Consider the following 27,067-nt stretch of genomic DNA (forward strand, 5'->3'; position numbering starts at 1 on the left):
GTTCTATCACTACTTACCTGTGTACAAAGTCAGTCCTCCTCCTGCTTATAAACTCCCTTCAAGTACAGCAAGGCCACAATGATGTTACCCCAGAGCCTTCTCTTCCCAAGGTTGAACAAGTCAAGCTCCTTAAGTCTGTTTTTGTAGGAGAGGTGCTCCAGCCCTTTGATCATCTTTGTGGCCCCCCTCTGGACCTGCTCCAACAGTTTCACGTTTCTTGTGCTGGGGGTCCCAGATGGGCCTCACAAGGGCAGAGAAGACAATCACCTCCCTTGCCCTGCCTGCCACCCTTCCTTTGATGCAGCCCAGGATAAAGTTGGCCTTTTGGGCTGCAAGCGAACACTTCTGGCTCATGTCCAGCTTTTCATCCACCATAACCCAGACTTCCTTCTCAGCAGGGTTGCTCTCAAAGAGTTCTTCTCTGAGTCTGTATACATAATTGGGATTGCCCCATCCCAAGTGCAACACCTTGCACTTGGCCTTGTTTAACTTCATTAGGTTTTTATGGGTCCACTTTTCAAGCCTGTACAGGTCCCTCCAGATGACGTCCCTTCCTTTTTTGTATCAGCTGCATCACTCAGCTTGGTGTCATCAACAAACCTGCTGAGAGTACATTCTCTTCACGCAGAATTTTAAAGGCCTACTATGAAGTTAGCACAGCTGACTACTATTGCTTTTCTTTCTTCTGGTTATCTTCATTTATTTGAATGAATGCACCATACAGCAAAATTCTTGAATGTTGAAAAAAATATGAACTTCCCTGAAAAGAGCAGTAAAAGTAGTAGTAGTTTCCATTAACTTATATTACTACAACAGATGAAGAGTGTCAGCCTTACCAGTAAATGACATATAGCCTCAAACTTCAGGTAAACAATATGTTTCAAGCAAATGAAAATAGATTCAGAGTGCTCAACTTCTGCCAATTTGTTTAACTGAAGAAAGCTGACATTATCACAAACATTTCAACAGATTTTTGGAAAGGGGAAGTTTCAGGAACTACATGTTTCCTCTGAGAAATATTAGATATCCAAGCTCCATACACAACTGCTTTTCAAATATAAAAGACACCACCAAACCAGCTGTTTTAAAGAATCAGGCATTTTTTTGCTTAGGTCTCACATAGCCAAAAATTCCTTTTATCACAGGGTGGCATATGCTTTCTTATAATTAATGGCCAAAATACTTAGTGTAAAAAAAATTTTCACATTTTAATTAGCAATATGAATGTAAATCACTTGCACCAGTGGTGTAGTGGTATCATGCAAGATTCCCATTCTTGCGACCTGGGTTCGATTCCCGGCTGGTGCACACTCAAGTGTTACTCCTCTTCAATATCACACATTTACCACGGTCCTTCCAAGGGTGTGAGATGTGCTTGGGGTTTATTGGCTACAACATAAATGGAGGAGACTGAGTTATTCAACAAGTTCTTTGCCTCAGTCTTCACTCACAGCCAGGCTTCTTGTGTCTTTTGCATCCCTAAATCTCACAACCTTGAACCTCTAAGTCAGGGCTGGTGGAGCAAAATGCCCCTGGCTCTAAGAGCAGAGCAACTCTGAGATCATGTTATGAAACTGAATGCAAGTATACAGGGCCCATTGATATGAATCCTATGATCCTGAAGTAACTCCATCATATCCATCATACCTGAAAAGTCATGGCAGCCAGATGAAGTCCTTGGTGGCTGGAAAAAAGGAAATATCATTCTCATTTGTAGGAAAGGGAGAATGGAAGACCCAGGGAACTACAGGCTGTTGAGCCTCACCTCTGAGCCTGCAAAGACCATGGAACAGATCCCCCTAGAAGACATGTTAAGGTACATGAAGGATAAGCAAGGTAATCCAAGACAGCCAGCACAGCTTCACCATGGGCAGATCATGCCAGACTAATCTGATAGCCTTCTATGATGGAGCAATGGCACTGGTGGGGAAAGTAAGGGCAACTGCTGTCATCAGCCTGGACATCTGCAAGGCCTTTGACATGGTCCCACACCGCATTATTATCTCTAAAGCAGAGAGACATGGGTTTGAAGGGATAATCCCAGATATGAGTGCAGTCTGGGAGAAGAATTCATTGAGAGCAGCGCTGCAGAGGACTTCAGGGTCCTCACTGACAAAACACTGGACATGAGCCAGTAGCATGCGCTTGCATCACAGAAGGTCAGCTGTATCCTGGGCTGCATCAAAAGAGCGGTGGCAGGCAGAGCAAGGGAGCTGGTTCTCCCTCTCTACTCTGCCCTCATGAGGTCCCATCTGGAGTAACGTGTCCAGGTCTGGGGCCCCCAGCTCAAGAAAAAAGTGGTGCTTTTGATGCAAGTTCAGAGGAAAACCACAAAGACTGTCAGAGGACTGGAACACCTCTTCTGCAAAGACAGGCTGGGGGAACTCAATTTGTTCAACCTGGAAAATGGAATGCTCTGAGGTGACCTCATTGTGGCCTTCCAGCATTTAAAGGGAGTTTACAAACAGGAGGGAAATCGACTTCATACACAGGTAAATAGTGACAGGATATGAGGGAACAGTTTTAAACTAAAAGAGGGGAGATTTTGATTAGATGTGAGGGGGAACTTCTCCACTGAGATAGTGGTGAGGCACTGGAGCGGGCTGCTCAGAGAAGCTGTGGATGTCTCATACCAGGAAGTGTTCAAGACTAGGTTGGATGGGACCCTGGGCAGCCTGATCTAGTGCTTGATATACCGGTTGGCAACCCTGCCCATGGCAGGAGAGCTGGAACTAGACAATTCTGAGGTCCCTTTCAACTTAAGCTATTCTATGACTTTTAGGTTGTATGGTTCTGTTCCTAGACTTGTGTATTATAAAAAGCATGTAAACACCAAATTTTCGCAAAATATTAGCTTATTTTCTCTCATTCTCATGTATCTTATTACTTTTTCCCAAATACACTAAAACAGCTCTTAGACTCATACTTTCCACAGAATTTGATTTTACTATCTAGCTAATCATTCAAATCTAATATTTGTAAAACACTCCCAAATAGGAAATCCAGTTAAGTTCATATTAAGGTTGTTACACAGCATATCAACCAATTTAAACTGTATAAAGCTAGGCAATAAGTCATTCATATGTTCAGTTCTGCTCTTCCAGTTTTCTTAGCACTGCTACAGCACAGAATTTTCTCACAGGAAAGTGCATGTAGTAAGGGTTGTAGATGGGCTATGAGAGAGAGAAGATAGCAGAAAAATTAAATTTTTGATGATTTATCTCTCATCTCAAAACACAGATCTCATCACTTACTGGTAGTCTCAGGACTCGATTTACATTTAAAAGTTCAGGCACAGCCATGTGAATCTGAATTGCAGAATAACAGACCTCCAGCTAGCTGTGATGATTTATGCTGTAAGCTAGACACAAGTCTACCATCAAAAGAGGTAGGTTATCATTAGTTCTTGTTCTGAAGAGAATACCTCTTTAAAATTCTGCTAAGCAAGCGCAGTGTTGCAGCAACTACACCTCCATTAAGGGAACAGTTAGGAAAACTTTTCCTTGGAAGTTAAATTAATACCCACTTTCCAAGGTAAACACACTTTATATTTTCCTTTTTATTATAATAGCTCATCAGCGATCATAAAACTTAATAACATTAGGCCAAAATAACTGTGTTATCATCAGCAGCTGCATAATACCACTGCACAAGGGCATAGTTTGAATGGCAGTTTCCTTTCACCATCTTCTTCCCCTAGGATATCTGTAGTCTGGAATTCATTAGCAGAAACACCTTCAAGATTGAAAAGCAAAAAATAATGGTTATTTCTCTGCTTGTTTATAGGTATGTGTTTTTATAAAGGACAAAATAAAATAAATACTTTTGTAGGCATAAATAGGGTCCACATTAGCAAAACTTTAGCTGTTTATTGATGTGGTTAATTGCAGCTGATAAAGTTTATATCTTTAACACCATTTACAGTTATGAAGCTTCAAAAGATATTTACTTTTTTTCCTCCTTTTGAAATACATTTATGTCAACGGTTTACGGGCGTTCGGCCCAGTTCCGTGATGAAGGGGACGGGGGACCCACAGGCCCATGCCCCGGGAAAAGGGGAAAGGAAAAGAAGGGTTAGGAGATGGCCCTGAGAGCAAAGAACAGCGGCAACAATCTGAGGAGAAACAAACTAATTTACTAAATAAGATATCGGAATGCAAAACAACACACTATAATACAATATAATTACAATTTAAGCTGATAAATCCAATACAGAGAGAGAGAATGTCCCAAAATCAAGGTAGGCCTTACTCTACTACCGACGATAAGACGGCTGGAGAGCGAGGTGCTGCCAAGACGAGAGACGGCGGAAAAGGGACGAGGTCTTGTGATCTGCAAGTTTTTATATTGCGAGATTTTATCTTTTCCCTCCGGCTGGAAAATGGTAACAGAGGAGCAAAGTGCCGTGGGGAATGTAGTAGTCCTTCTCTTCTGAGAACCAGGTACATCCACTACATGATGTTATGATGTGGAGTACCAATAACCGAAAATCATAAAACCATGACAATTTACATTTTTGTTTTGAAATGACTGAACACAGGCACCACAGTGTAAGAGGATGACGAAATTATTAGAGAGGGCTACAAAGAGGGTGAAGGGTCTGAGGGCAAGGTGTGTGAGGAGCGGCTGAGGTTCCTGGGTCTGTGCAGCCCAGAGGAGGGCAGGCTGAGGGGAGGCCTCATGGCGGCTGCAGCTCCTCACAGGGAGCGGTGGGGCAGCGCTGAGCTCTGCTCTCTGATGACGGCGACAGGGCCCGAGGGAGCGGCATGGAGCTGTGTCAGGGGAGGGGCAGGTGGGGTTAGGGAAATGGTCTGTACCAGAGGGCGGCGGGCCTGGAACAGGCTGCCCAGGGCAGTGGTTGCAGTGCAAAGCTGCCCGAGTTCGAGGAGCGTTTGGACACCGCTCCAGGTAGGATTTTGGGTGGTCCTGTGTGGAGCCAGAGGCTGGATTCTTACAGGTCACTTCTGACTTGGGTTATTCTATGATTCTATTCTTTTATTACATGAATAAATAAATTTTAATTTTTTAAATATTTTTTTTACGTGCCTTTCATGACCCTTAGGAATTCCTGTTTTCAAAGAACGTAGGTATTATAGTAGCTACAGGTAGTTATTTACAGACACTAAACTGTCTAACATGCTCGCTGGTATCATTTGATACCCAAGAGTTATCAGTCACTAGCAGAAGGCTAAAAATGCTAAGCAATTACTCTGTTAGTTCACTGCTATTTTAAGTGTAGTTAGCTCTCAGTGTGGCAGCCCTCCCCAAATTCAGTCTTACACACAATCAGTGTATATTTAAAATGTTTTTTAAGTTAGGTGTAGCCTGAGTTTGAGTCCTGTTCGGATTGTTAAACCCCCTGTCCAAACTACTGTGTCATGAAGCCTTTGGGACCTCAGTTCTGCTGTACCTTCTGAAAAGAATGCAGGTTTGCAGCTGATAATCACATAGGATGGCTCTCCCTAATTGCTTGTTACAAAGCAATCTGAAGTCCTTTATAAGCCCTTTATTTTTTTCACTTCATTACAACCCACTGAATGCCAGAGCGTGAGAACTGCTTCCAGGTATTATGTGGCCACCCCTCCACTTCAAATGTCCCCTGTGGTTTTTTTATACTTGACATTCTGTCCCCTTGGAAACTGATTTATCTCTATCCAGTTCTGGAGTAGATTCACTCCTGCAGCACAAAAGCAATTGTAAATGCCAAGTACTTTACCACTGTGCCACAAATTGTTTATAAGTCAGGACATGAACGTGAATTTTCAATGAGAAGAAAAAACTTTTATTCTGGCAGGAAACTCTCACTATACTAATCAATAACATGTCTATTGTTATTTCCCTACAAAAGCAAATGCTGTAACAGATTTCCATTACATTTAGTCTAACTGTAAAGTCAGTTATTGATTAATTGTTCACTTATGCCCTCTCCAAATCATTGGATACTGGAATTGAATTGTTTCCATTGAATTGATTCATTGGTCTCCAGTTAAATATTTTAGGCATCGTCTTCCTCTTGCTTTCACATTTAACATGATAGCTATAATAAAAAGATCTAAAACGATTTAAATGTGGGTCACTCCAAAGGTAATGCCTTGTAATTATTTCCATGGAAACTATAATAGATACAAAGAGCACAATAACACTATTTAATAAAGCACATTCTCAGCTACAAAACAATATTTTTCAACATGTTCACCACCATTAGCTATGCATTTTCACCAGTGATGAACAAAAGCTTGCACGCCACAGCTGTAATGTGCCAGTGGAGGTGACCACTGTCAATGTCACCATTGCTGAAATGCACTACCCACTGCCTCACTGCACTCACATCCACTGATTGGTCTCCAGAATCGTTCAGTAAGAGTCAGTGAATGTCAGTGAGTAAAAATTTTCCATATGGAAGAATTCAGTGACACACCATTGCTTCATATGCACTTCCATGTCAGACACCATTTAGTCAGACAGTCCCTCTGCTGCCATCTGTCACACAGCAATAAAATGTAATGGAATACTGGTGGGAAGATTCAGCCTCTACTGCTGTACCACCAACATCCACCTCTGACATTGTGGGATAACATAACAAAATAGGAGGCATTATTTTTGGAGCATCTCTCATAGTTTTTTTAGACAAAATTTTTCTTCTACACATCTATACCAAAATATTTGTATCATTTTCTATGGTGATGTTATTAGAGAACTTGACAGATAATGAACATACTTTTTCACCAGCCTCTGAGAGCAAAATTATCATTATCAGTCTCAAGTAGTAAATAAAAATGAAGTTTTATTTTTCTGAAATGAAGAAATGCATATGGGAATTCTTAAGTCTTCATTTCTCCTTGAGAATTTTCATTCAAATAACACAAGAAGTCTGTGACAGACTCAGAAATTCCCATATCACAATTTCAGTGCCTTTACTGAAAATTCCTGCCTTACAGCATCTTGTGTCGTATACTGGGTAGGTTTAGCTATAGACCTTCTTTTCTTTTGGTAGCTTTTGCCACTGAAGGTTGAGGCTAAAGAAATGAACTACAGTGTTACTGTTCAGTACTTTCCTTATTTTTCCATTTATATTCTTGTTTACCCTTCTTACTACTGCCCTCTAAGAAAATGAGATGCAAGAGGATAAAGACATTTGAAGAGCAGGGTTCAAAAGAAGGGATCCAAGAAGCTCAAGTCTGATGTCAGTTCAAAAGGTGCGACAGCTGCATCACAGTTTCTGCTGCACATGAAAGAACTAGCCACTAAACAGATGTGCAACCAGATTCTTCATATTTGCTTTAGAACATTGGCAAGAGGACCATGTATAAACTCTAACTGAAAGTCAAAGTCTACAAATTACAAGAAAAATAAGAAAAATTCTGCCACAGAAGACAGCTGCTTTGTTACCAGCAATGGAAGGTGCACTTAGTCCAAAATATTATATTAAACGGGCAAAAAACCTGAATGAATATGTAGTCCAAGTTTCGTAAAACAACATTTCTCAAACAGCAAAATCAAGTGTTAATATTACTATTAAATACAGAACTATTAAATGCTAGAAAATATCTCCCGTAACTACTTTAGCAGAACAGATTATTTTCCATTCACTGTTTTGAAACTTACAGAAAAGTGCATATAATGAAATGGTAATTGCACAGAAGATGGATTTCTGCAGAAATTAACTCAATTATTCCTAGTAATTCTTTATGTCTTAAAAATACTGTACAACACGATGTACTCATTAGGGACCATTCAGCCATGGGTATGGTTCTGAAAAAGACTAGTTAATTCATAAGACTTCCAACTTATTTTGTCAAGATACTTGCTTTTACTTGATGTTTTATATTTACTGCTGAAGAATTTGTTCACTTCGTTCACCTGGTGCCCAGGAAAGACTACCTATTTCTGGTGTGTTACATAGAGCATATTAAATAATTTATCTGTGTATATGTATCATATACCTGTGTAAACACAAGTGTATATTCCTATATTTGCATATAAAGTATCAGCCCGTAACACTATTTTTTGTCCAGTTTTGTGATATATCTTCCATCACAACGATATTTACTAGCAGCTCTGAGATTTCGAGAGTCACGATGTCAAAACTATCTCTGTACTCTTTGCCATTTTTGCAGCAGCATGACATTGCTGATAAATACTTAAATTAATTATATAATCCTTGCTGCCAAAGCCCTGGCACAGCTTCTCTGTTTGTCATCATCTGCAAGAAGTAAAGGGCAAACTGTCTGCATTATCATGCAGATCATCAGTGAGAAATCTAAACTATGCCTGTTTGGCATCTAATGTTCTTAGTCCCTCTGCAAGGCCTGTTAGCATGCAACAAAAAGAGATTTGATTGATTGGAAAAGGGTAGATACTAACCCTTTTTTTTTCCCTTGCTTCAGGCTAATAGTAAATTTTGATTGCTCATCTGAAAACTTCTCCAGGAATAGAAGCTAAAGTTATCATGTTAAAATTGCTGGCTTCCTTCTTTTTCTTCCTTTCAAAGATGAGCACTACTTCAGGATTTTTCCAGTCTTCTGTACTTTCTCCACCACAATGACAAAGCACAACTTCATCAGCCTGCTCTCTGGGAGCAGTAGCTCAGGAGAACCAGAGAAGGCCCAATCAGTCACAAATACCTAAGTTGTCCAAGTATATTCTGACCTGTTTCTTCCTTGTAAGACGCTGTGCACTTTCCCATTTGTCTCTGATCAATGATTTTATCCAGATGATTCTACTTATGTTATATCAAAATTGATGTAAATATTTCTCCCAAATTATCTGTCAATATCTTTCCCTGCCCACCTCATATAACATCAATTTTCCTTAATCTTCCTCTTATTATTGCTTTTGTAGAATAACTTCTTGAAACTATTCATACAATTTCTTTTAGCTATTGATAAAAATTACATCCTCCCTAGCAATATGTGATTATCAGGTTAATAAATATTCATAAAGTGCACTAGACTGTTCCTTTTAATAAACATTTCAAATACCAAACTCTCTGTGACATCTTCTAGTTCTGAGATTGTTCCTCGGAAGTCATTATTGATCTAAACCCCCCCCTCCAATTTTATATTATACACTCATTTAATTTTTTGATGCAGTTACTAAAATGCTTTCTGCTAGTAACATGAAGCCATCAAAATAGATTGATTTCATTTATACTTTTTTCAACTGAAAAATTTTGACATGCTAATACAGAGATAAGCACTGTATCAATTTCCTCACCTGCAAGGAGTTTCTGTAATCTGTGGGTGATCAAAGCTATTTGGTAGCTATGACAACAACATGATATGACAGATGTTAAGATTACCAAGAGAAAAGGTCAATGACTTTTTGCAGCTCAGGTATCTATGGTCTAGCTGGGTGTGATGGCAGAAGTTCCTGACAAGTTAAAAATTTCTTCTGAATGAAACCCTAAAAAAGAGCAGGGAGCTACTAACATTTCTGAAGAAAGGGAAAGCTCTAGTTTATTCAACATCCTCAGCTAGGATACTAGGATTCTTCCCAGGTGAGGAAGAACGTTCTCCTTCAACTAATAAAATGAGAGAAATGAATAGATAAAGCTTACAGAGCTAAACACGTGCCTAACCCCATTCATGCCATGGCATCTCTTATACTGAAAATACTTGCATACCTTCAAATACCCATGTGCAACACTGACTTAGTAAAGTGGAAGCAAATCTATGATAGCTGATGCCTATGCATATTCCACTGCAAAATGACAGGATAGACTGCAAATCAAGCCTATCCTGTGAACAGGAAGCCCATGTTTTCTAGATGGTGTTTTCATTTTGTTTTCTCTATTCACTATGATAGCTCAGGCATTTTCTAAAAACTGTCCTGATATAAAAGTGTTTGTTTTGTTGTTTTGCAATAGTTCAAGAGTCCACAAGGCAAGAATATCATCCTGTTATTTACAATATTATGCACTAGAAGAAACCAACCGCATTAAAGGTAGAATATTTGCAAATAAAGATTAACCTGGTGGTATTTTTTAAATTTTATTTAACTCTTGTATGCAGCCTCATACTACTCATCAAATATATATTACTGTTATTCTTTTGTATTTCAAATACAGTTTTATTCTGTCTGCAGATGATATAGTTCTCTGTACATACATCGCCATAAAGTGGATGAATCTGTGTCCGAGAATTTCCTAGGAGAGTCAGCTCACTTTCACCATCAGTATCCTTTTAGCAGATATTAAATGTCACACTTCATGGAGTGACCATGTAAGTTCCAGAAGCTCTTGAAGCCCTTTTCAAAGAGCAATTACTCCATTCTCTATGTCAGTCCTTGAATAAAAATCATCAGAAATTAATTTTCATGCATGTTGTCATTAAAAGGCTCAGAAAGAAATTCTAATCTCTTTAAACTTGACAGGAAAACTTCTACTGGATTCAGTAAAAACCAACTGAGTTGATTAATTTTCAGGAGCTTCTTTGGTTCTGTTTTTATTCAAATAAGAATCTCATCTGTTTCAACCCTCCTAAGTGTAAGGTATTAGGTATCATTCAGAAATATGTTGCATCTTATAACTTCATTAGATGCTAATGAACAGGAAGCTGAACACCCTTAATTACTGAAGAGATATGTGCATATTTAACTCAAAAACGATCACCTGCTGACTGTATGTAAAATATGAGGTGAAATGGGCTCCCTCTGGTGGTTACGTCTCATGAAATTACTATAATTTTCCCCACACACAAAAGAAAGGCCAAAATAAAAGGCTTAAATTTGCTAGCACTAATCCGAGCCAGTGAGTGTTTTGAAATGAAATGCATTCTGTGTTAAAACATTTTGTTTATCTGCAATAGGTCAAAATCAAAGAGCTCTTGAATCATCAGTACATACTGATAAAAAAGCACAGAATCGAGTAATTCTATGTATAAAATATGAATAATTTTATAACAATATAGTTTGCATACAAGAAACAAAAGTTAAAGACAAATTGTATTCCAGTTCTTTTGGAAAAGTGTTCATACAGCTGTAAGTGTTGTTGCAGTAATGGAATTTCCAATAACATGTCAGAAGTGTGCGTTTGTGGAAATCCAATTCATGTGCCTTAGCTTAAAGTTATTTACAGTACCACCTTCTGTCTTTTTCAGTATAAATTTCTCTGCTTAACATGACTGTTTAATTTAGGGTCATTTGCTTTACCTCAGCTTTTTGATGCCTCGTTGTATGTGCTACCTGTTTCCCACCACTCCACCACACCATAAACTGTCCTTCATGCATAAGATATGTGATATTTGGTGTCCTTCCCATTTTGTATGTTAGAAATGGATATATGGAGGGGGTGAGTATTTACCATCTGCAATTACAGTATGGCATTACCAAGTGACTCTGATTTAACATATTTTACCAATCTAATGCAGTGGAAAGGTCCCTTGTACATGCATCCTCTAAACAGTAATCTGTCTTGCATCATGTTAGGTATAGACATACCATGTTTACCTAGGATCAACAATGAGATAAATCTTATCGCTGGTAAATGTATGGTATAGACATGTGATCCTAGAGATAATAACAATTCACATCAGTCCTTCCTTTGTTGTGCAGATTGGAAGCATAGACGTACACGTATAATACCCAGTCTGAATAAGGTGAGGGAATAAACTGTTTTATTGTGCTAAAAGCTGTTGTCTGTTCCTTTCTGTCTACAGCAGCACACTTAGATCATTCCGGAGTCCATCTCCTGGTCCAAACTTAAGGCTTCCTTCCACAGTGCAATGCCATATATAGATTGACATACTTCTGCAAATATTTCTCTAAAACAAGCTGTATTTTTAGTTCTGGTTTTCCATAAAATAAAAACAAGGTGAAGGCTTTGCAAATTATCCCAAAATATTTTGAATGTTACAGAGAACCAGACAGAAATTGGTGGATTTCATTTTTCAGAATGTAGTTCTTATATAAATAACCAGCGATCAAGAAGAGCAAAGTGAAACTAAGTTCTAACCCACTGTGAAATGCAATCATTCTAGTGAAGTGGGGCATAAAGTATTATGTAAAGTCCACAAAAGGACTTTGTTCACTATTTATCTCACCTACTTTAGCTCCAGGATGTAGGGATTTTTATTTTTCTAATTGTACTGCATACTTGTCACGATAGTGGAACTTTAACAGAGGTATGTATTCTTTGACACATGGCTGGACGTGTGGAAAACAATGCAGCCACAATTTCTCAAACATATTTATATAATCAAAACTATAAGTTTAAAAGAAACATTGATCCTGTCTCTCACTTTGTTAGTACAATCAGCCGCAAATACAAGTTATATACTGAAGCCACAATACTATAATATGCAAATACCCATGCTGTTTAAAATAGTTCACAAGAATAAATACAGAACTGTGGCTCACTGGAACTCAGAAGAGTACGTTTTATTGCACTGACACAGTCTTACACACACTTTCTTTCAGGATGTACAGTTAATTGAGCACATTGACAGATCACAGAGCAGACATTTCTATCCTAAAGCATTTCACTCACAGTGGTAGCATTTGCTGAAGGAGTATTGGGTTTTCAAACTGAAGATTTATTACAGCTTCTTCCATGCAATTCCACTTGCATAAGTGAGAAAGACTTATCAGCCCCACTCCTTGAATCTACATTGTTCGAATCTTCCTCAAATGAGGGTTTTAATGGTTTTAAAATTGTTGTGTTACCATGAATCTGCATACATTTATAATGTTACAAATCAGGACCAGACTCAATTATATTTGTATATAGAAGATGCAAGTAAGGGAGAAGGCTGCTCTAGTGGAAAGCTTAACTTAAGAAACAAAAACATGTAAATGTCAGTATTTCAGTTCAGTAAAACAAAGCTTTCCTAAACCAACAGCTCTTTCCTGTCATCTGTCTATTGCTAAGGGATGTTCATTTGAGAGACTTTTTCAGTTTCTATAAAATAGGAGTAATGGTAATTGATTGAAAGTAGGATAGTAGTATTTATAATTACAATCAAGTGGTTTACTGCACAGTAAACCTATCTATCTAAACCTACTTCACAGTAAACCTAAATCTATCACTAATTTGGAGGACTTAGCCATGCTGATTCAAAGAAAAATATACAGAATAAAAATGAACATATCTACAACAAACTGCTTAAATTTAACCACTGAGATGTGAGGCAACAAGAAAGGAAAACAAAAGAGCACAAGGAAACCGCAATTCTCATCACATAATATACATGGTAGGTTTTTAAACATTAAACATTTACATTAAAAAAAAAAAAAAAAAAACAGATCTTTATGAATATTGCATTACTTCTGAAATATGTTTGTAGCAGAAAAGCAGCATATTTTTAAAAACCTGAAACACAATTATCACGTAAACTATATTACATTTCTGAAAGAATAAATCTTTTGCCTCCTGAAAACTTTTATTACCTTAAGAAACTCGGTAATATGGAAAGAACTGCTTTAATTGATAAGCTGCTGTGTTGTATCATGGCAATGTTAGAGAGAAATACTGAGAATAACAGAGCCATAAACTGATCAGCCACTCATCATTCAAGTAATGGCAATCTGGAATCTGAATCTGCCTCCCTGGGCAAAAAAAATATCATGCTACCAGGATACACGAAGAGGTACAAACTTACTTGTATTACATTGTTTGGATAACATAATAGTATAAAAATAATTTATCGAAAGACTCCATGCAGAGAATTAGGTCCAGAACAGATATGTACAGAATGCCTTTCTACTAGTAAATCAGTCATTAAAATACAACATGAACTAAAGATGAACTTCATAAGCAAGGGTGAATGCTTTTCAAACAAACAAGAATACTTAATCATATACATTTCCTGTATGTCCTTAATTCATGAAATGCTTTGTAACATCTTAATTGTCATATGGTATCCCTTGAAGAAAAAAATACGCCACAGCACCGTGTCATTTGGCAGCAACCTTTATAAATTATTATTGATTCTTTTTGTCTCTCCATATTTATTCCACACTGATGCTCAACTTCTTGCTATGAAAAGTCAAATAATTTGTTTATACTAGATGTAATAGTGATGTTAATACACCCAAACTTTTCGGATACTCACCAAGCTAAAGAACAACAGTATACTGAGTACCTTGCTTTGTTTTAAAAGCATCATAACTGGTTTACAGTGAATAGAAAAGCAATTTTTGAAGACACCAACAGTTCCTCCCTGCTGTTGAGAATGAAAATCAGAACATTCAAGTCAAAATAGAATTCATCTCAATTCAGCTATACTTGGCATTCAAATGCTCATCTTGCATGGCACAGGAATTGTGGTGAGTTAGGTAAAGAAATACCCAGTCATTAGTGAGTATCAGTTGTTCTGAATTAACTGTTGGCCTGTAATTCCAAGATCTATGCCTTGTTTATTTTCTCATCTAACTGCATCTGTAAATTGCTTTAATCTAGTCTAGGTTCTCAATTTTTAATTTCACTCAATTTAAAATCAAAGAATTTCTGATACGCCAAAACTAGAGACACAGAATACTAATACAAATACCTAATACAATACAATACTAATACAATACCTAAATACAGGTATTGTGACACATTTGTATTCAATATAGGAAGACAGAAGATAGTCTCAACAAACAATTACAAATAATTGTAATTCAAAAGGACTAATTAGGTCATAATAAAGATTACTGGGGAGACGAGTTATTAGAGAAAAAGTATAAATCAAAATTAGAAATTCTAGCAAGTGTTGCATTTGGCAGAACTCCTCAGTTCTGGTCTTCTTCACCTAAACAATGAATTGAACTTATAACCAACAACTAGAAATAACAAGAAGAAGTTGATTAATCTTAAAAGAGGGAAGTAGATGATAATGAAACCAGGAAAGGGAAAAAAAATATGTATAATCAGCTATAAATCCGTTTAAAAGATGGGTTGAATCATATTAGCAACAAAAAAAAGTGCTGTGACTCCATTTCCAGATAGAGATGGTAAAGTATTAATATTGTATGTAATGCAAAACATTTCAATGCATCTGTTCTGTATTTGAAAGTAACTCAGATCATTTGTACACAGACTTGGTCATTAAGTACTGAAGATTATATATTAAAACAGTCATTGACTTTCAAAATCATCAGATCTGAGACTTCCATCCAAAAAGATCTGGTTACGTAGTTCATACAACAGAAGATAACTAGTTTTCAAAAACCTTGAATTGTTGAGAAAGTATTATAATAAGAGCTTACAGGTAGATTGTCTTGTGGTGCTACAATTGTCATCAAAATAAAGGCATAAATATGGAAAACCTGTGAAATCTGAAATCTAATCAATTTTGATTGTAGGAAATATTCTGGATTCCAGTGTGAGTTTTGCCATGGACTTCCTGATACACAAACACAAAACTGGGAAACAGCATATTCTGATGGAGCTGTACAGGACAGCAAAGAAAGATAAGGTTATGGCATCCACTGAAATAAGTTAGAAGATCTACCTGAGAGAAAGTGGCTGAAAAACAAGAGCAGTTCTCACCTGCCTGTTGACGTATTAAACAAGTGAGAGGAAATAATAAAATAGTCTACAATTTACAAGGGAAAACAAGTTAACTATTGAATCTCTGTCCTTTGTTGCACCTTCTGTAGGCCTGTATCAATACTCCACTTACTTTTACCCTTCTGTTTAATTTGAGATGAAAATTAACTGTCATAAAGGAAAAACTGCATGGACAAATTCATGAAGTACGGACTAGACAAGTGGGCTTTAAGGTAGACTGAGAACAGCCCAAAATGCCAGTCTCAAAGGTTTATGGAACAGCAGCACAAAGCTGAGCAGCTGGCTACTTGTCGCATAGAAGTGTACTGGGGGGTTGATACTGGGGATAATATCATTTAGTATCCTCATTAATGACCCAGATGAACAAACCCTCACCAAGTTTGCGGGTGATAACAAAACTAGGAGGAGTGACTCAAATACAAGATGGCTGCACTGCCATCCAGAAGGACCTCAGGAGGCTGGAGAAACAGACTGACAGGAGCTTCATGAAGCAGCAAAACAGGAAGGCAAAAGCCTGGGAAGAAATAACAAGAACAAGCTGTGAGCCAACCAGATGGGAAACAGCTGGGCAGAAAAAAACCTGGGAGTCCCGAGGACAAGTTGAACACAAATCAGCACTGGGCCCTGACAACAAAGAAGGTCAACCCAACTGGAAAATGCCCTGAGCAAGCTACTCTTAGCTGACTGCTTTAAGCAGGAACACTGGTTAGACAGTCTACAGAGGCCCACATACCTCAGCCACTCTGTAATTCTATGAAGTAAAGAAACCCTAAACTCCTCTTAAGCTACCTCCATTATGTCATCATTTTCTAAAAACTCTCTTTTCCTGTAAAGATTAGTGCCAATGAATATGACTAACTTATTATCTCGACCTGCTTAGCGCAAGTCTATTTAATGCAGGATTGAAAAACTGCTGCAGCAAAAAACAATCTTTTCACCTCAAGGTTCCCTGAGTTTCCAGGCTCATCTTAGTGCTTATGGAAATTTTTCAGGAATTGTCCCTACTGCAGTTATTGTGAGCACATCTACACCAGGGAATGCAATACCATACTAGGGAAACAGCTGATTTTGCTATTAATGAACCAAAATAAAGCAATACCATGCAACAATATTAGCTTAAGTTTGGAATAGCTGTATAACTGCATCAGCACAATGTTGTATCCATGTTAACAAACTGCCAATCAGCCTAAATTTCACAAGGTAGAGCCATGCTGATGTGACTATATTCACTCTAGCTCCTGAACTGTTTAGTAATCATGGCACTACGTTACCCTCTGTACACCAAACAGGAGGTAGAATTCTAGTGTATTTAGAGATGAAGACTCTTCTAATTCTGTTCATTATGTGAGTGCATAAAAACATTAAGAAAAAAAATTGCTTTTCAAAACACGCATTTTTAGAACAAGGCATATTTGAGACTATTGCAGAAATATTTAAAGAATTTAAAATTGTGATTATGATGAGTACTGGTTATTCTGAAAGATGATTAACTGCTACCAAAAATTTTGATATCCCTTGGGCTTTTCTCAGGTTATTTCTCTGAGAAGGAAAATCTATGATAAAGTCACTTATTTCAGTGATGCACTTTTGTTTCTTAGCGTGAGATGTTCCGAAAGCTCTGAACAAGGCCATTGGAGCAAAACTGCCAGTTTTCTTGCTCAAAAAATAAAAATCTTTCTATCACTGTCTTTATAGTGTTACTCTCTGGCTGCATGAGGAAAAAATTACTTCATGGTGTTTGTTAAAGTTCTATGTTTGCTTCAAAATGTTATGTTAAAAGTCAGACTACCTTCTGCTTGCCAAAAGTTGAAGATACATTAGCCATTTCCTCTAGGATGTATGTTAGGCTTTGCAAAAAGAACAGCTCAACCTCAGTCATGCTCTGTTTACTTCCCAGAAAACGATCATATTGCTCAGGTAGCTCATGTCAACTTCAGCTACTTCCAAATAAGCAATGTCTTTGATGTCAGTTAATAAGTTCTGCACAGTTTGAGCCTGTTCAGCAAGGTTCTTTGTATCTGGGCTAACACAAGAAGAACAACAAAATCATTCAAGTTAACTCATGACCTTAAAACACTTTTCCCAAGTCATGCTCATGAATATATTCCAAATTTATATTCTAATTTACCTCCTGAATATGGTCTTCCTCTGTAAAAGATTTTCATCTAAGCAAGGCCCTGCTTTGTTTGGAAATCTTTTTTTAATGTTGGTCTTGAAAGGATCTTATCTCCCAGGGTTTTACTTAATTTCTTTCCAGCTGTGAATCTTTATTTAGAACTGCTCACTGTTTTTAAGCACACTACACTGACTGACTCCCAGCTGACATGATAAATGCATAGGGCATCACCCAGGCAAAAATCTGAGCAGAAAGAAAATGTGAGTTGCTTCAAGATTATGTGTAAATAAGTAAGCAAAAGATTTCTAGTGTCTGCTCAGATGTTAATGTTCTGCTACAGCAAAGGTTAGTTTTGACTGTTACCACCCTAGAATGTTTAGTCCTTGCTTGTGTTTGCAGCACCATTGTATACCAGTGCCCATAGCAACCTCATAATGAAGCACTGATTCAGGGTAAACTTTCACACAGCCCTGGCCCAAAGCTATGGGTGTGGCAAGACACTTATAAAGGTCACTTTAATTACCACTCAGTCTTCTCTATTTTAAAATGTTGTTTTTGCTGATGATCCAACAGAAGGAAATCCTCATACGCATAACTAAAATATTCTTTGAATTGGCTGCTAGTATATAGAGGTATACCCAAGGAATAGCAAGGAGAAGAAAAAAAGATAAATGAAGGAATGATTGCGTATGGCTAGGCTCAGTGCATAAGAGAATGCAAAAGTAAATGGTTCTAGAATGTAAACCAATCTACAAGGGCTGCTCCAAAAAGAATGTCTCCTATTTTATTATATTGACCCACAATATCGGGGCGGATGTTGGTGTGATGGCAGTAGAGGTTGAACCTTCCCACCAATATTCCATTACACACTGTTGCTCTGTGGCAGAGGGCTAAGGGGCAGGTATCTGACCTGGAAGTGCATATGAAGCAAAGGTTTGTCACTGAATTCCTCGATGAGGAAAAAGTGGCACCCATTGATACTCATCAACATTTGTTGAATGTTTATGGAGACCAACCAGAGTATGTGAGCACAGTGAGGTGGTGGATAGTACATTTCAGGTGTTTTGACAGTGACAGTGTGTCACCTCTGCTGTGCAGGTTGTTTCACAGCATGGCATTAACTCTTGTTCATTCCTGGCAAAAACACGTAGCTAATGGTGGTGACTACAATGAAAAATACTGTTTTGTAGCTGAGAATTTGCTCTCTCAAATAGTGTTATTGTGTTCTTTGTATCTACTGTCATTTTCAAAGAAAGAATTTGGAGGCATTACTTTCAGAGCAACTTACCTGCATTCTTCTTCTAAACAGAAGGGCTACAGGGTAATAGCTGTTACATTTCTATGCTTTTTGTATCCTTACTGTTGCATAAATCTTCAACATACATCAGCCTCATTCAAAAGTGTTCTAAAGGATTTTCTGCTAATGGGAAACATTGTGTAACTCGCTCGCTGCAGCTGTTTAAATATCCTCCCTTTTTCCATTTTTAAACACCTACAGCTCAGGATTTCACTGTCTCAAAACTATGCTAAGATCCTATTAACAGTTATTCATATTTATTCACTGCCCTTTATTTCAAATATCAAGTTGATTCTAAAGAAAAACTAAAACAATTTTCTTGTTTGTCCATAGGATAACATGTATGTATCAGGTACTGCATATGTAACTGTGATCAGAGTAGCAACAGTAAACCTAATTTACAAAAGATCCAGACACTGCCATTTCTCACTACCTGTGTTATTTTACTTTCAGCACATCATCTTAATACCTTAGTATAGGCCAAAAGCCACTATAGCATTTGACAACAACGCAAAGTATTCACAGTACTTACATTCATTAACTTAAATTATGGTTCCAAAAAGAAGAAAATACAAAACAGATTTTCAATCTGAATAGATTACATGACTGACAAACCTTAATCAATTTAATACACTTGGGCTCCATCCCAAGAGGGGAATAGGTTTGGGTTGGAGGATAGTGAGAAGCCCATGGAGATGGATCCTCCGGAGAACAACAAGACAAGCCTGCTGGGAAGGCATACATGTGCTGTATGCCCAGAGGCTTTGCCCAGAGGGCAGACAGGGCACAGAGATTTGCCCACCATCAAGGGAATGGCATGGAACCAAGTCATTCGTGTTCCCTAGTGAATGACAAGGAAGAGCCCAAGCAGGTAGATCCTGCAGAGAATTCCAAGGGGCACAGAAGAGGGGTGTCCCAAAAAGGGTGTAGTGATCAGGCATTCCTTCAAAGAACTTGTCAGAGAATGACAAGAGGCATAGAAATGGCTATCATCCAGAGAATGAAATGAAGCACAGGAACCATTCACCCAGCAACAGGAGGCATACACATGGCCACCATACAATCATAGAATCATAGAATCATAGAATTGCTCAGGTTGGAAAAGACCTTCAAGATCATCAAGTCCAACCACAACCTAACCATACTACCCTAACTCTAACAACCCACCACTAAATCATGTCCCTGAACACCACATCCAAACAGTTTTTAAACACATTCAGGGATGGTGACTCAACCACCTCGCTGGGGAGCCTGTTCCAGTGCTTAACAGCTCTTTCTGTAAAGAAGTTTCTCCTGATATCCAACCTAAACCTCCCCTGGCACAACTTGAGGCCATTTCCCCTTGTCCTGTCACCTGTCACCAGTGAGAAGAGACCAAATCCGCTCTCACTGCAATCACCTTTCAGGTATTTGAAAAGAGCAATAAGGTCTCCCCTCAGCCTCCTCTTCCCCAGACTAAACAGCCCCAGTTCCTTTAGTCTCAGCTCGTAGGGCATCTTCTCCAAGCCCTTCACCAGCCTTGTTGCCCTTCTTTGGACCTGCTCCAGCACCTCCATGTCCTTTCTGTACTGAGGTGCCCAAAACCGAACACAGTACTCGAGGTGGGGCCTCACCAATGCCAAGTACAGGGGCAGGGTTACTTCCCTAGTCCTGCTCACCACACCATTCCTGATCCAAGCCAGGATGCCATTGGCCTTCTTGCCCACCTGAGCACACTGCTGGCTCATATTCAGCCAACTGTCCATCAGCACATCAAGGTCTCTTTTCATCAGGCAGCTTTCCAGCCACTCCTCCCCAGGCCTGCAGGGTTGCCTGGGGTTGTCATGACCAAAGTGCGGGACCCAACAGTTGGCCCTGTTGAAACTCATACAGTTTGCCTTGGCCCATCGATGCAGTCTATCCAGGTCCCTCTGTAGTGCCTTTCTACCCTCTGGCAGATCAACACTCCCTCCCAACTTGGTGTTGTCTGCAAACTTACTGAGGTTGCACTCAATCCCCTCATCATGACCATTCTTTACCCAGTCACATGGAGTACATGCATGGTCACTGAACAAACAACGGCATGGGCCACAGGCATGGTCAGCTTTCTGAGAATGGCTTGAATACAAGATTTGCACTCCAATCAGAGAACAGCCTGAAAACAAATAGTGTCCACTTGTGTCCACTGTCATGAAAATGGATAGGGTCCAAGGCGTGGCCACAATTCAGAGAATGGCATGGGTCTGTGTCAGGGGAGTGTCAAATTGGTTATTAGGTAAAGGTTCTTCATCTAGATGGCGGTCAGACACAGGAACGGGCTCTTCCATGCAGTGATCATGGCCCCAAGCTGCTGGAGTTAAAGAAGTGTTTGGACAATGCTCTCATAGAATCATAGAATGGCCTGGGTTGGAAGGGACCCCAGAGATCATCAAGTTCCAACACCCTGCCACAGGCAGGGCCACCAACCTCCAGATCTGGTACTAGACCAGGTTGTCCAGGGCCCCATCCAACCTGGTCTGGAACACCTCCAGGGATGTGGCATCCACAGCCCCTCTGGGCAGCCTGTTCCAGCACCTCACCACTCTCTCTGTAAAGAACTTCTCCCTGATATCCAATCTAAACCTTCCCTCCCTGAGCTTAATACCATTCCCCCTTGTACAATCACTGTCCACCCTCATAAAAAGTTGATTCCTCTCCTGTTTATAATCCACTTTTAAATACTGGAAGGCTGCAATGAGGTCTCCTCACAGCCTTCTTTTCTCCAGGCTGAACAAGTCCAGTTCCCTCATCCTGTCTTCATAGAGGAGAAGCTCCAGACCTCTGATCATCACTGTGGCCCTCCTCTGGACCCTCTCCAACAGCTCCACATCTTTCCTGTATTCACAGAATCACAGAATGTCAGGGATTTGCAGAACCACAGAATCACAGAGTTGTAGGGACTGTAAGGACCCTCTAGAGATCACCAAGTCCAACACTCCTGCCAAAGCAGGCTCCCTAGACCAGGTTGTACAGGTGGGTGTCCAGGTGGGTCTTGAACATCTCCAGAGAAGGAGACTCCAGAACTCCCCTAGGCAGCCTGTTCCAGTGCTCCATCACCCTTACGGTGAAGTTCTTACATACATCTGTGCAGAACTTCCTATGCTTCACTTTGAAGCCATTTTCCCTTGTTCTACCACCACGCACCACCGAAAATAGACTGGCCTTGTCCCTTTGCCACCCATACCTTAGGTATTTATAGATGTTGACCAGATCCCCTCTCAGTCTTCTTTTCTCAAGGCTGAACAGACTCAGGGCACCCAGCCTTTCCTCATATGGGAGATGCTCCAGGCCCTTCATCATATCTGTGGCCATCTGCTGGATTCTCTCCACTAGATCCCTGTCTTTTTTGTACTGGGGAGCCCAGAACTCAACACAGTACTCCATGTGAGACCTCACCAGGGCAGAGTAGAGGGGGAGGATCAACTCCCTCAACCTGCTGGACACACTCCTTTTAATGCACCCCAGGATGCCACTGGCCTTCTTGACCACCATGGCATACTGCTTGCTCGTGGCCAACAAGTTGTCCACCAAGGTCTCTCTCTGCAGAGCTCCCCTCCAGCAGGTTGTCCCCAAAGCTGTACTGGTACATGCGGTTGTTCCTTCCTGCGTGCAAGCCGCTACACCCACTTTTGTTAAACCTCATCTGGTTCCTCTCTGCCCAACTCCCCACCCTGTCCAGGTCTTGCTGAATGGCAGCACAGCCTTCTGGTGTGTCAGTCATTCCTCCCAGCTTTGTATCATCAGCAAACTTGCTTAAAGTGGACACTATCCCCTCATCAAGGTCATTGATGAAGATGTTGAACAAGGCCAGACCCAGCACTGACCCCTGGGGAGCACCACTAGATACAGGCCTCCAGCTGAACTCTGCACCACCGATCGCAACCCTCTGATCTCTGCCAGTCAGCCAGTTCTCAACCCACCTCAACATCCAGTCACCTATCCCACACTTCCTCAGCTTCGTTATAAGGACACTGTGGGAGACAGCACCAAATGCCTTGCTGAAGTCAAGGTAGACTACATCCACTGCTCTCCCCATATCCACCCAGCCAGTGATGACATCATAAAAGGCTACCGGGTTGGCTGAGTATGACATCCCCCTGGTGAACCCATGCTGACTACTCCTGATAACCTTCTTCTCTTCCAATTGCCTGGAGATGGCATCCAGACCAAGCTGTTCCAGCACCTTTCCAGGGACGGAGGTGAGGCTGACTGGCCTGTAGCTTCCTGGATAAGAAGGGATTGGAAGGGACCTTGAAAGAGAAACCATAGCATTTTTACTCCAAAGTGCAATATCTTAAGATCTTAATATCTTAATGCACCAGAGCAGGAACACCTAGATTACGTCACACAGGAACACATCCAGGTGGGTTTTGAATGTCTCCGGAGAAGGAGACCCCACAGCCTCTCTGGGCAGCCTGTTCCAGTGTTCTGTTACCCTCACTGTGAAGAAGTTTTTTCTCATATTTGTGTGGAACCTCATATGTTCCAGCTTGCACCAATTGCCCCTTGTTCTATCACTGAATGTCACTGAGAAGAGCCTGGCTTCATCCTTCTGACACTCACCCTTTACATATTTATGAACATTAATGAGGTCACCCCCCAGTTTCCTCCAAGCAAAAGACATCCAGCTCCCTCATGCTTTCCTCATAAGGGAGATGCTCCACTCCCTTAATCACCTTTGTGGCTCTGCACTGGACTCTCTCTCTCTCTGGTCCTTCTCGAACTGAGGGGCCTAGAACTGGACACAATACTCCACATGCCGTCTCACCAGGGCAGAGTAGAGGGGGAGGAGAACCTCTCTCGGCCTACGAACCTCACCCTTTCTAATACACCCCAGGATGCCATTGGCCTTCTTGGCCACAAGGGCACAGTGCTGGCTCATATTCAGCCAACTGTCCACCAGGACCGCCACATCGCTTTCCCCTGTGCTGCTCTCCAAGAGGTCAGTCCCCAACCTATACTAGTACCTGGGGTTGTTCTTGCCCAGACGCAAGACTCTACACTTGTCCCTGTTACATTTCATCAAATTTCTCCCCACCCAACTCTCCAACCTGCCTAGGTCTAGCTGGATGGCAGCACAGCCTCCTGGTGTATCAGCCACTCCTTCCAGTTTTGTGTCATCAGCAAATTTGCTGCCAGTGCACTCTATTCCCTCATCCAAGTCGTTGATGAATATATTGAACAGTACTGGCCCCAGTACCAGCCCTTGAGGGACTGCATAAGATACAGGCCTCCAACTAGACTCTGTCCATTGACCACAACTCTCTGGCTTCTTTCGTTAGCCAGTTCACAGTCCACCTCACTACCCAATTGTCCAGACCACACTTCCTCAGTTTCACTGCGAGGGTGCTGTAGGAGAGTGTGTCAAAAGCTTTACTAAAATCAAGATAGACCACATCCACTGTTTTACCATCATCTATCCACCTGGGGGCTATTGGGAGCCCCAGACCTGGACGCATTACTACAGATGGGGCCTCATGAGGGCAGAGTAGAGAGGGACAATCACCTTCCTGACCCTGCTGGCCACCCCTCTTCTGATGGAGCCCAGGATACCATTGGCTTTCTGAGCTGGAAGAGCACACTGCTGGTTCATGTTCAGTGTTTCATCCACCAGGACCCCCAGGTCCTTCTCTGCAGGGCTACTCTCAAGGACATCTTCTCCCAGCCTGTATACATATCTGGGATTATTCCAACTCAAGTGCAAAACCTTGCACTTTGCTATGTTGAACCTCATTAGGTTCACATGGGCCCACCTTTCAAGATTGTTGAGGTCCCTCTGGATGGCATCCCTTCCTTCTAACATATCAACTGCACCACTCAGATTGGTGTCATCAGCAAACTTGCTGAGGGTGCACTCAAGCCATTCATAAATGTCACTGATGAAGATGTTGAAGAGCACCAGTCCCAAGACAGACACCTAGGGGATATCGCCTGTCACCAGCCTCCGCCTGGCCATAGTTCCAATCACCATAACCCTCTGTCTATGGCCTTCCAAACAATTCCTTATCTCCTGAATAGTCCATCCCTCAAATCCAGTGCTCACCAGTTTAGAGAGAAGGATGTTGTGGGGACCATGTCAAAGGCCTTGCCCAAGTCCAGGTAGATGACATCAGTCACCTTCCCTTTGTCCACTAATGGCCTTCCCTTGGTAAAGTCATGCTGGCTGTCTTAGATCACTTCCTAATCTCTCATGTGCCTTCACATGTCTTCTAGGAGGATCTGTTCCATGAGGCTCCCAGGCACAGAGGTAAGGCTCACCAGCCTGCAGTGCCCAGAGTCCTCCTTCTTCCCTTTCTTGTAAATGGAAATGACATTTCCTTTTTTCCAGTCCCATGGTACTTCACCCAACAGCCACGACTTTTTAAATATGATGGAGAGCGGCTCAGCAAGCACATCATCTAGCTCCTTCAGGACCCTGGCGTGCATGTCATCTGGCCCCATAGACTTGTATGCGTTCAGTCTCATGAGGCAGTCTCAGACTTGTTCTGCCCTTACAGAGTGGAGGGATTTACTCCCCCAGTTCCCACCTAGAGGCTCAGGTATGTGAGCTTCAGGGAGGTGAGTAATATGAGAATCCTGGCTGCCAGTGAAAACCAAAGCAAAAACACTCATTTAGTACCTCAGCCATCTCAATATCTGTTGTAGACAGTTTTCCTTTCTCATTTACCAAAGGAAGTACACTCTCTTTGGCCTGCCTCTTCTGGCCTATGTACCTATAGAATCCCTCCTTGTTGTATCTAACATCCCTTACCAAGTTCAGTTTCTTCTGCACCTTGGCTTTCCTAATCCCCTCTCTGCCAGTCCAGACAGCATCCCTGTATTCTCCCCAGGTGGCACGCCTTTGTTTCCACAGCTGGTACAATCTCCTCTTTTCCGTCAGTCTGACCAGCAGGTCCTTGCCAAGACATGCTGGTTTTCTTATTCAGAGGAATGGAGAGCTCTTGTGCTCTCAGAAAGGCATCCTTAAAGAGTATCCAGCTTTTTTCAACTCCTTTGTCTCTAAGGACTGCTTCCCAAGAGATCTCATCCAATAATTCCTTAAACAGCCTAAAGTTTGCTCCCCCAGAGTTCAGGGTTCTCACCCCACTCTTTGCCAGGCCCACATTCCTCAAGAGCATAAACTCAACCAGGGCATGGCTGCTGCAGCCTAGGCTGCCTCTAATCTTAACGCCTTTAATGATCTCCTCTGCATTGATGAACACCAGATCCAGCAGAGCTTCACCTTGGTTGGTATATCCAATACTTGAACCAGAAAGTTATCATCCACAGACTCCAGTAATCTCCTGGATCTCTTACAGCTCACCATATGGTCTTCCCAGCAGATATCTGGGCAATTAAAATCCTCCATCAGAATATGTTAATCAGAATATATCTCAAAAATATGGTTTGAATTTTGGGTGGTGTCAACGGTTTACGGGCGTTAGGCCCGATTCCGTGACAAAGGGGACGGGGGACCCAAGGGCCCACGTCCCGGGAAAAGGGGAAAGGGGAAAAGGGTAGGGAGATGGCCCTGAGAGCAAAGAACAGCGGCAACAATCTGAGGAGAAACAAACTAATTTACTAAATAAAATATCGGAATGCAAAACAACACACTATAATACAATATAATTACAATTTAAGCTGATAAATCCAATACAGAGAGAGAGAATGTCCCAAAATCAAGGTAGGCCTTACTCTACTACCGACGATAAGAACGCTGGAGAGCGAGGTGCTGCCAAGATGAGAGACGGGTGGAAAAAGGGACGAGGTCTCGTGATCTGCAAGTTTTTATACTGCGAGCTTTTATCTTTTCCCTCCGGCTGGAAAATGGTAACAAAGGAGCAAAGTACCGTGGGGACTGTAGTAGTCCTTCTCTTCTGAAAACTAGGTATGTCCACTACATGATGTTATGATGTGGAATACCAATAACCGAAAATCACAAAACCATGACAGGTGGTCCTGTGTGGAGTCGGGAGTTGGACTTGATGACTTATGGGTCCCTTCCAATCTGGGATATTCTGTAACTCTATGATTATTTTTTAGGTTTTGTATAAAACCCACAGTGAGTGTGTGTACATATATACGCATATAGTGACAGTGATTTAAAAGTAAGCAAATCTTTGCATTAGGAACTCTAGAAAACAAAGTACTTTTAAATATATAC

At 40.8% G+C, this 27,067-nt stretch overlaps 1 long non-coding RNA gene and 1 other non-coding gene across 3 annotated transcripts in view; one reads left to right on the forward strand and one right to left on the reverse strand.

Moving 5' to 3' along the window:
• LOC110390162 overlaps positions 1-27,067 on the reverse strand; it is a 38,532-nt gene that overhangs the window by 7,338 nt on the left and 4,127 nt on the right. The window lies entirely within an intron of this gene.
• Positions 1,238-1,308, forward strand: TRNAG-CCC. The gene has a single exon. It is a non-coding gene; the product is annotated as a tRNA-Gly (tRNA).

The sequence above is a fragment of the Numida meleagris genome, chromosome Z, assembly GCF_002078875.1.
Source record: "Numida meleagris isolate 19003 breed g44 Domestic line chromosome Z, NumMel1.0, whole genome shotgun sequence".
NCBI lineage: Eukaryota > Metazoa > Chordata > Aves > Galliformes > Numididae > Numida > Numida meleagris.